This window comes from Papilio polytes, unplaced genomic scaffold (assembly GCF_000836215.1).
Source record: "Papilio polytes unplaced genomic scaffold, Ppol_1.0 DF821400.1, whole genome shotgun sequence".
Classification (NCBI taxonomy): Eukaryota; Metazoa; Arthropoda; class Insecta; order Lepidoptera; family Papilionidae; genus Papilio; species Papilio polytes.
This window is the reverse complement of record NW_013527804.1, coordinates 1,865,812-1,875,698: the sequence shown is the minus strand read 5'-3', so window position 1 is coordinate 1,875,698 and position 9,887 is coordinate 1,865,812.

Sequence of the window (9,887 nt, the reverse complement as noted above, 5' to 3'; positions counted from 1 at the left end):
CCTCCATATAAGCTAGTAGGAATTAAAGTAAGACTGAACAGTTGTGCGATAGTTTAGCCAAAGGTGTTCACGTGCTCTTAGGGTCATAGTCTACTACTACTAGTCATAGTCAACCAGGTTGCACTGCGGGTTGACTTTACACATATCTTTGAATTACTTCCCAGATGTGTACTGCACGATAGGTTCCCTCTCTGTGAGAACTTTGAGAAGTGTATCGAAAATTCCATTTTTTTAATAAATGATTTTTATACTTTATTAGGTACTGATCTTTTTTTTGAGCGTCGGTGGCTCAGTGGTTTGAGCACTTGACATGTAATCTACAGGTCTTGGGTTCGAATCCCGCAGTACCAATGTGATTTTCCAAATTTCATATGTACATAATTTACCCAACGTTCTTGGTGAAGGAAAATATCGTGATGCCTGCACATATCTGCGAAGATATTCAAAGATATGTGTGAAGTCAACCAACCCGCAGTGGGCCAGCGTGGTTAACTATGGGCTAGTCACCCCTTATTAGGGTAGGCTCCGAGCCCCTCGGTGGGGACATATAGTGAGCTGGTGATGAGGTACTCGTGTTGAAAAGCTGTTAAGAGTTTTTAAATATCACTTTGATATTTAAAATTTTATATTTAAAACTCAATACTTACTGATGCATGACATTCAGAACCAGTGCACTATAGCGATAAAAAAAAATATTTATTCTTAAGTATTTTCAAATAATAATCTAATTAAATCAGTAAAGAACACAAAATGTACTAATGATCATAGTTTTACAATGCATCGAATAATCGTAAGCCACTGTCTCAAAAACAGTATAAAAAACACTTTTTTCTTTTTTTTTCCTTCTGGAAGGGTTACTTAAGTAATTGCAGAGGGAATTCAGAGAAAAATTAGCGTAATTTAATATTTACCTCAACAACACCATTTTCACCAAGTGCCTGTAAAATAAGAATTATTAATTAATATAACAAAGTTAGGAAAGAAAATACTAACTTAAAAAAAACCTTACTTCTGTTTGACAAGTCCCACCGTTACACTGAAAAGGTATATTTAAATTAACATAAATAATTTAAAATAATCGGTACAAAAAAATAAATGTATGCAGTATGAAAAAAAACCTTTGATTGACACTCCTTGAATTCGCACTGAAATAGTTAAGTAAAGTATTATTATTGTATATACAAATATTATAAAGAGATTTTTATGTATTTAAATAACTCAAAAACTACTAAAAAGATTTCAAAATTTCTTTCACCATTATGAGGCTACTAGCTTTCGCCTGCGACTCTGTCTGCGTGGTATTTAAAACCTAAGGAGCCTATGTGTTCTTCTAGGCTATACTCTACATCTTTGCCAAATTTTATCGAAATCCGTTCAGCCATTTAGGCTACAAACTCTAACAAGCATCCATCCATCCATCTAAACTTTCGCATTTACAATATTAGTAAGAAGTTATCAGTAAATGACATATATATATACGTTTAATTTCACGTCGGCGAAGTCGCGAGCAACAGTTAGTTACATTATAAGATGGCACCTGAGCAATCTGCCAAGAATTATCTGAAATGGCGAAGTAAAACGTGGAAATGCTTTCACTTGACGTGACTTCTTTTGTGTGGTCGTGGTATAACACCGGGCGAACTGGCCATCTTACTTATGTCATACTTCATACTAATATTATAAATGCGAAAGTATAGATGGATGGATGTATGTTAAAGTTTGTACCCTAAACGCTTGAACGGATATCCATGAATTTTGGCATAGACGTAGAGAAAAGTCTGGAAGAACACATAGGATACTCACTGTTGTTTTTTTAATTCCACGCGGACGGAGTCGCGGACGAAAGGTTAGAGTAAAAAACAAATAATTTAACTAACCTTTGCTCGACAAACTCCTCCCATGCACTGGAAATATAAAAAATAAATGTTTTTACTTAAATATTGTTATAGAAATTAAATTTAATCTGTCTCGAAGGACCAATTGAATGTGAAGTCAGTTTTTTCTATTAGTAAAGAAGATAGCTATGTTAAAGCTAAGTTTTTGTTTTGTTACATTAAGATATTTAAAAGAATTACTTTTGACGTGCAGTTTTGTCCTTGACACTGAAAAGAAAGTTTTATTGGATACATTACTTTTTTTACTGTATTTTTTTAAAATTGCAATAATGAGAATGCTTTTTACCAGACTGTCACATAATCCACCATGGCACTGAGGAACGAAATATGTGTTTTAATATTTTTTACATAGTAATTTTATAGTACTAAAAAGTCTGCTTTAATGCTTTATATTATAATGTATTTTGTTTTTTTTTTAAAGCTTAAAATACATACCTTTGATTGACAATCTTTCTCTTGGCACTAAAAATTAAATTAATCCAAATAATTACGTTATTTTGTCTTTATGTTAATTCTAAATATGATCATACTAATATTATATGCGAAAGTTTAGATGGATGGATGTTTGTTAGAGTTTGTAGCCTAAACTGCAGAACGGATCTCTATTAAATTTTATATATGCGTAGAGGGTAGTCTGGAAGAATGTATAGCCTACTTACTTTCATTTTTTAATTTATCGCGGACGGAGTCGCAGGCGAAAGCTACTTATTAATAAGTTATATTCTATGTATTTTTAAAATCCTTACGTTTGTCATACATTTGCTTCCATGACACTGTAAATGTATGGATAAATTAAGTAATTATTTTAAGTACTTACATTTGTAAACAAACTTATTTAAATATTAATAAGGTATTTGAAAACATGAGTATGAAATTGAGTTTTAGATTTTATTTTAATGTTTAAACTAATTCCAAATGTATAAAATAATAACTAGACTAATCTAATTTCTATGATAAAAAAGACAAACCGTTGAAGAAGATGACTCGCCTCGCGTCTGAAAATATAACGTTTTTCTTTAAAACCTTTTTATGCAAATTTTACACTTTTTCATACAAATATGTACGTATCAATTAAATTGAAATTAACGCCCTCTAGTGTACAATTAAAGAAACTAAAGTTGCTTAATTTTTTTTCAAATGTTAAAGAAACAAGTACTTACACTGGATTTGCAATGTGAACCACTACACTGAAATTACATTAAATATTTCACATATATTGTATCTTACAATATTATTGGACATTAGAAATTACTTATCGAAAACAATCTTATAGCCGGTTTCCCAGCTACATTTAACCGTTCATTAGTGTTTTTTGGTGTTAACTTCATGAAATGCGTTTCCAAACTACGTAATTTGAGTTTTACTCCATAAATTAGGACACTCGAACTAACGAATAACTAGGTAATGGTAAAATAAATGACTTCAGAAACCTAGTATTAAAAATGACATACCATTGCGACACTTTCAGTTCCATCGCACTATTAAAATAAAACAGAATTAATTTATACAAACAAAAATAAAACTAGATTAACTAAAGTGCAAGAAAACACAATCAAATAAATTAAGGAACTGATTGAATTATAAGAACAGATACCTCAGCAATGCATTTGGATTTTTGACACTAAAATAAAAAAAAGTTTTACTTTAATTTTCAATAGATGGCGTTGTTCTCAACTTACATTTATATGCATTGGAAACCTACATTTACCTACCTACATTAAATGAATATCTAGTTACCTGGTTCTGACATCTTGGTTCTGAACTGTTTCTCCACATTCCAGGAAACATGATCTGTAAAAAATAGACAACTATAAAGAAACTGGCAGGTTATTTAACAAGACTTAAAAAAATCAAATAAATTGTATGTTTTGTCTTTTCAAAAATTTCAAAGTCTCGCCAAAACATGATAACGATGGCGTCTTTACTGACGTCACGGTATCGTGACGTCACTCCATCTGATTTGTATCGTGTGACGCACTGAATCAAAAAGACGAAATCCGTTTAAAACGGAAATTAAAAAAACAATTTAAAAAAAAAACCTAAAACTGTAAAATATTAGCATTCCTTGGGAATGTAATTAAAACATTTTGATGTTCTAATGACCTCTAAAAAATCATTAATAAACCTATTCTATAAGCAATGGCAACACATCATATTTTCACGAAAAAATTACCTTAATTTTAACCAGTATTTAAAAAGAAATTTAATTTAAGATTATTAACATTTTTTATCAAACAGGATTGAATTATAATAATAATATTTACCGCATCGGTGAGTGGCAAAAAAAGTAACAAAATAAGCGTCATTTCAACTCAACAATTCAATTAAAATGATTCGATTTAAAATCGATACGATGTCGAATCGATTCGATGCAGATTTTTAAGATTATTTGCAATTACGATTACAGTAACTTCGACACGAGATATAAGCAATATTTTAAGGGTAAAGAAACAAGTGAAATTTAAAATCAGTAAAAAAATGTTTCAGTATTACCGATGGAAGAAATCTCGGCGATAAAAATTTATAATATACTAAGGTCCTGTCCTACCAAATTGTAAATAGTCTGATAACAATCAAATGCGTTAATATGTGATGGATTTATCGGATTTTGCCACCTTATCTGACAGTGTCATTTTAAAGCTATCGGAGCCTCTAACAGCCAGTGGTGGGACAAGCCCTAGTATAAATAAAATTACGTAGGAAGTAATTCGAATCTTGATTGAGCGCTATTCGCCTCGCCTCGAGTTTATCTACACATCTGTTTGTGAAATAGGAATCTTCCACGTAATCTTATTTAACTCGACTCTTTTGCTTACAAAAAAAATCAATTATTTTACATTTATTAGTATGTCCTTTCCAATTATAATGAACGGACTAGCTGTTGCTCGCGACTTCGTCCGCGCGAAATTAAAAAATAATAAACAACCTGTGTTACTCATCGATAACATAGCTTTTATATGGTAAAGAATTTTGGAAATCGATCCAGTAGTGTTATATATTAATACATATTTAAAAAACAAAATTACAAGTTTAATAGGGTTTACGTACAGAACTCCTACAGTGGATGTGAGAACTGAAATTTTAAGTTATTAATGAAAAAAGGTTTTAATAGTGCCTGTTTTAACATCTTGACACGAATGTGTCAGCTCGCCCGGTGTAATACCACGACCACACAGAAGATAGGCGTGAAGTGGGAGTAAGTCTGCGTTTCGTCTGATGAGTATGGTACCGAAGGCCAACTCTCTTTCTCCTTCCACCTTTTTTCTCATAAAAATAGGACGGAAATGAGACGTATAAAAGAAGAAAAATCTTTTTTATTTGCGTCTTCTCCTCCGTCGATTAAGGATAGTCAACGCATATTCAATTGCGAATATCTATGGGCGCGGTCGCTTCGCCATTTCAGCGTTTTCAGAAGGCTCGCTTGCTCGTTTGCCACCTTATTATAAAAAAGATACGAAATCACAATCGCCATATTTTTTTTTATATATATTTTTTCCGGTGTTTTAAGTACCCCTATCTATTACAATTACATTCATCCATCTATTACATTTAAACAGTCGTTTTCAATTAATGTTAGGTTATTAATTATCTGTATCTAATATCAGAGGTGATAAAGGGTGTTCAAAATTTGTAATGTAAACGTTAAACTTTAAACTATTGTAATATATCTTGACAAGTTGTTACAAGTTGTCAAGTTGAGTTATTAAGAAAGTTTTCGTATCAAGTGGGACAATATTGATCCACGCTAATTGCTTTTCCGAGTGACGTCATCTGTAAAGGTCAATAAAACACGTGTATAGTCACCCTTAGGGTAGACTGCGAGCCTCTCAGTGATGATGATTTAAAACAGGCGTGAAGTGGATGCAATTCCGCGTTTTGTCTGATGAGTGTGGCGCCGGAGCCCTAATTTGGTCCCTTTCCCTTTCCACCCTTTTCTTAAGAGGATAGGATAGAAGGAAAATGCATTGACGGTGGAGGAGACGCATAGGAAGGGGAAATGTTTTCTTTATGTGCGTCTCGTCCTCCGTCAATGAAGGGTAGGCAACGCATCTGCAATTGCGAATGTTTATGGGTAGCGGTCGCTTTCCATTTCGGTGGATTCAGGTGGCCGCTTGCTCGTTTGCCACCTTAGGTTATAAAAAAAAATGTTGACGTGTATAATAAATCTTACTGTGTAAAGGATGTTTAAAATTACAAAAACAAATATTTTATTACTAACTGTTTAATTACAGATAATAAAGTAAAAAATATACAGATATTGTGAATACATAATAATAAAAAGAGAATCGTACACAGAATAATAAGGAATAACTTAAATTAAAATAAAGGGTAAAACTCTAAACACGCAAATCAATTAGTAAAAAATATCCTTAACACTATGAAGGAAGAATTAAAGCTTTGAATTAAAAAAAAAAGTCGTAATTAATAGCTACCTCTAGGTATCCATGTTAATGTCACTAGTCATATTGTAAACTGACAGTTAATTATTAAAGTAAATAATTGAAAATTAGGTCTACTTCAATAAACATTATTTTAAAATATGAAATATCCTAGTAATTTTCTCACATTCCAACCTAGCGATTCTAGTTTGCAATCTGTCGACATTTAATTAATAATTTCCAATAAGCAATATTTGCAGTTTTCAAATTGACGGAATCCACAATCTGATGGTGGCATGAAGAAATTGACCGAGCGAACGTTTTGAGGCCTTCTAATTTAGCGGTCGACGTGTTTTGAATAAATTCATTTTCAATGATGAAATTTTCATAATCCATCCTACGTGTCCAGACTTCGTTGTCGAAATCATTAATGGAGAGTAAAAATTGAATAATGACATTTGCTTCCTGAATCATAATTAACTAGCTGTTCCCGTGCGGTTTCATCCTCAAGAAATTATGAAAATTTTATCTTATTGTTTACAATTGTCAAATTATTAATAGCAAATGTCAAAATGACATGACATGACAAACCTTAGCAATATTTCTTTTTTGATGTTGGCAGCATCTTATGGTCTCTTTCCCACATTAGGGTTTTTATCCAAAATATTTACCCCCTATATTTAATGGCGTGAAAATATGTAGCCTAAAGAATGACGTAAGTGTAGGGCTTTTTATTAAAAAATATTATAATTCAAAAAAATGCCGTAATTGCTGACATCATAGGCAACAAAGAAGTGTGTGTTTACGCTTTATTATAATAGTATATATATAGATAACATTGCTGGTTAAGTAAATATTTTCTCTATCATTTAACAAAATCTTTAAATTTAGTGAATAAATGAATTATCTCAATTCAAAAATATGCTTAAGTTAATGACAAAGGTAAGCATGGTATGGGCAAAGGAAGCCGCACGGGAACAGCTAGTAAATAAATAAAATAAAATTTAATTTGAGGCAGACGGATACGCGGGCGACAGCTAGTTATTTATGCTTTAATTTTTTCAGCATCGTATTCGTACTTCGTTTGTTGAAAGGATTTACTCAATCAAATGAGGAAAATGTACTCGGAATTGTATTGAATTTTCCCTTTAAAGGGTTTTCACGTTTACCTTATAATGATTGATTTCATTTATTAACGGGAAAGGAAACATATTGGTAATGGAAAAACCTGCATCAGTTACATTTTAACACAATCCTAAATTTATATTGTTTTATTAAGGATTCGTCCCCGTCAAAGAAAAAAACTCTACAAAACAGCCTATGATACTCATGATAACGTAGTTTATTAATGGTGGAGGAATTTTTGCAACCGGCCTAGTAGTTTTCAAGTTATTTCACTACATACAAAAATACAAATCTTTCCTCTTTATAACATTAGTATAGAATATATACTAGTTTTTTTTTATAATATAAGGTGGCAAACTCGCAAGCGGCCACCTAAATTCACCGAAATGGAAAGCGACCGCTGCCCATAAACATCCACAATTGCAGATGCGTTGCCTACCCTTAATTGACGGAGGAGGAGACGCACATAAAGAGGACATTTCCCCTTTCTATGCGTCTCTTCCACCGTCAAATCCACTTTTCTTTCCCATCCTTTCCACTTAAGAAAAGGGCAGAAAGAGAAAAGGACTAATATTAGGCCTCCGGCATCACACTCATCAGACGAAACGCGGAATTGCTTCCACTTCACGTCTGTTTTCTGTGTGGTCGTGGTATTACACCGGGCGTGCCGGCCCATTCGTGTGAAGATGTTCGGGCTCTAACACTGTTTTAGACCGCGGCTCCATCTGCGCGGAATTAAAAAAACAAAGGTTAATAGCCATGTGTTTTATGTAGTGACGGAAATCTCAGTGCAAAATTTCAAGTCTTCTAGGTTCAGAAGTATCCGTCATATATCAGTTAGTTTACTCTTTTATACAGGGTGTACCGTAATTAACAGTTAACATATTACCCTGAAACACCCTATATAACACTCATCAAAGGCTGAGAGATAAAAAAAAATATTTTAAGGGGGTTCAAAGAAACGTTTCTGTAACTTTACCGTATGTTTTATTAAGTTACTCGTACTAGCTGATGCCGTGTGAATTTTAAAAAAAAAATATTTACATTTGTCAAATTCTCAGTTACAAATGTCATAATTGCTTTCTTAATGTTGGAAGCTTGTAGTTTATGATCCCTTTTCCACGTGAAGGTCTTTTCGAATTTATTTATCCCCTAACTTTAATAACGTGAAAATGTGTAGCCTAAAACGTGCTGTAAGTGTAGAATGCATTATTAAAAAAGAATTATTTAAAAATATGCCGTAATTGCCGACATCTTAGGCAACAAAGAAGTGTGTGTTTACGCTTTATTATAATAGTATAGATATAGATAAAAAAATATACAAACATTTAAATCGATATCTTAAACAACTCATTTGTGAGCTTTGTGGAAAATTGCCAACTGGCAAAAAAGGTCGCGCAAACTTTCCAACTTTCGTGTTATAAATTTGCAAGGATATGGCGTTCCGCTCGATTGGGCATTATTTACACAATGAGGCGTGATATATTTTTCCAGCAATTCGTCTACTTTGCCTTCTTTCCCTTTCAATTTTATGAACACAATATATTTAGGCCCACTATACCAGGATGTTTACCCAAGTCGCGTGTCAGAGGCCTAATTTTAGTTCTTTCCCTCAAAACCCTATTCGTATAAGGAGAGGATGGAACGCATAAGTAGGGGAAATATTCTCTGTATGTGCGTACCCTCCTCTGTCGATTAAAGGTCGGCAACGCAACTAGAGATTAGGATGGATTTGTGTGTCAAAAAAGCGATTATTATTTACTAGCTTTCGCCCGCGACTCCGTCCTCGTGGATTTAATCAAAAAATGATGTTAGTAGCCAATGTGTTGTTCCAGACTATCCTCCACATCTATGCCACATTTCGTAGAGATTCATTCAGCCGTTTAAGCTACAAACTCAAACAAACATCCATCCATCCATCCATTTGTTAAGTTAGGCTAATCTTGTTGTAATTCATATAATTTTCGTTATTAAATCCTTAATTTTCGTATTAACTCTTGTCCTGTACGTGTCAGGACAAAGTAATAGTTCAATATAGTTTTACGGTTTCTAACAGCTACCGTCAGCAAAACGTGCCCAGAATATAAACTTAAAAAGTCTTGTTACAATTTGTTCTGTCAAACATTGTACCACTTTTATGGCCAGTTTCCCAGCTACCGTTTAACCATTCATTAGGGTTTTTGATTTGATAATTCCATGAAATACGTTTCCGAACTAGGTAACTTGAGTTTTACTTCGTTGAAACACAGGTCAACTAAACACTGACGAATCACTAAGTAATCTATACTATTATAATAAAGCGTAAACACACACTTCTTTGTTGCCTAAGATGTCAGCAATTACAGAATATTGAATAATTATTTTTTTAATAAATAGCCCTACACTTGCGCCACGCTTTACGCTATATATTTTCACGCCATTAAACTTAGGGAGTAATGATTTTGGGTAAAAACCCTAATGTGCGAAAGAGACCATAAATTGCTGCCAA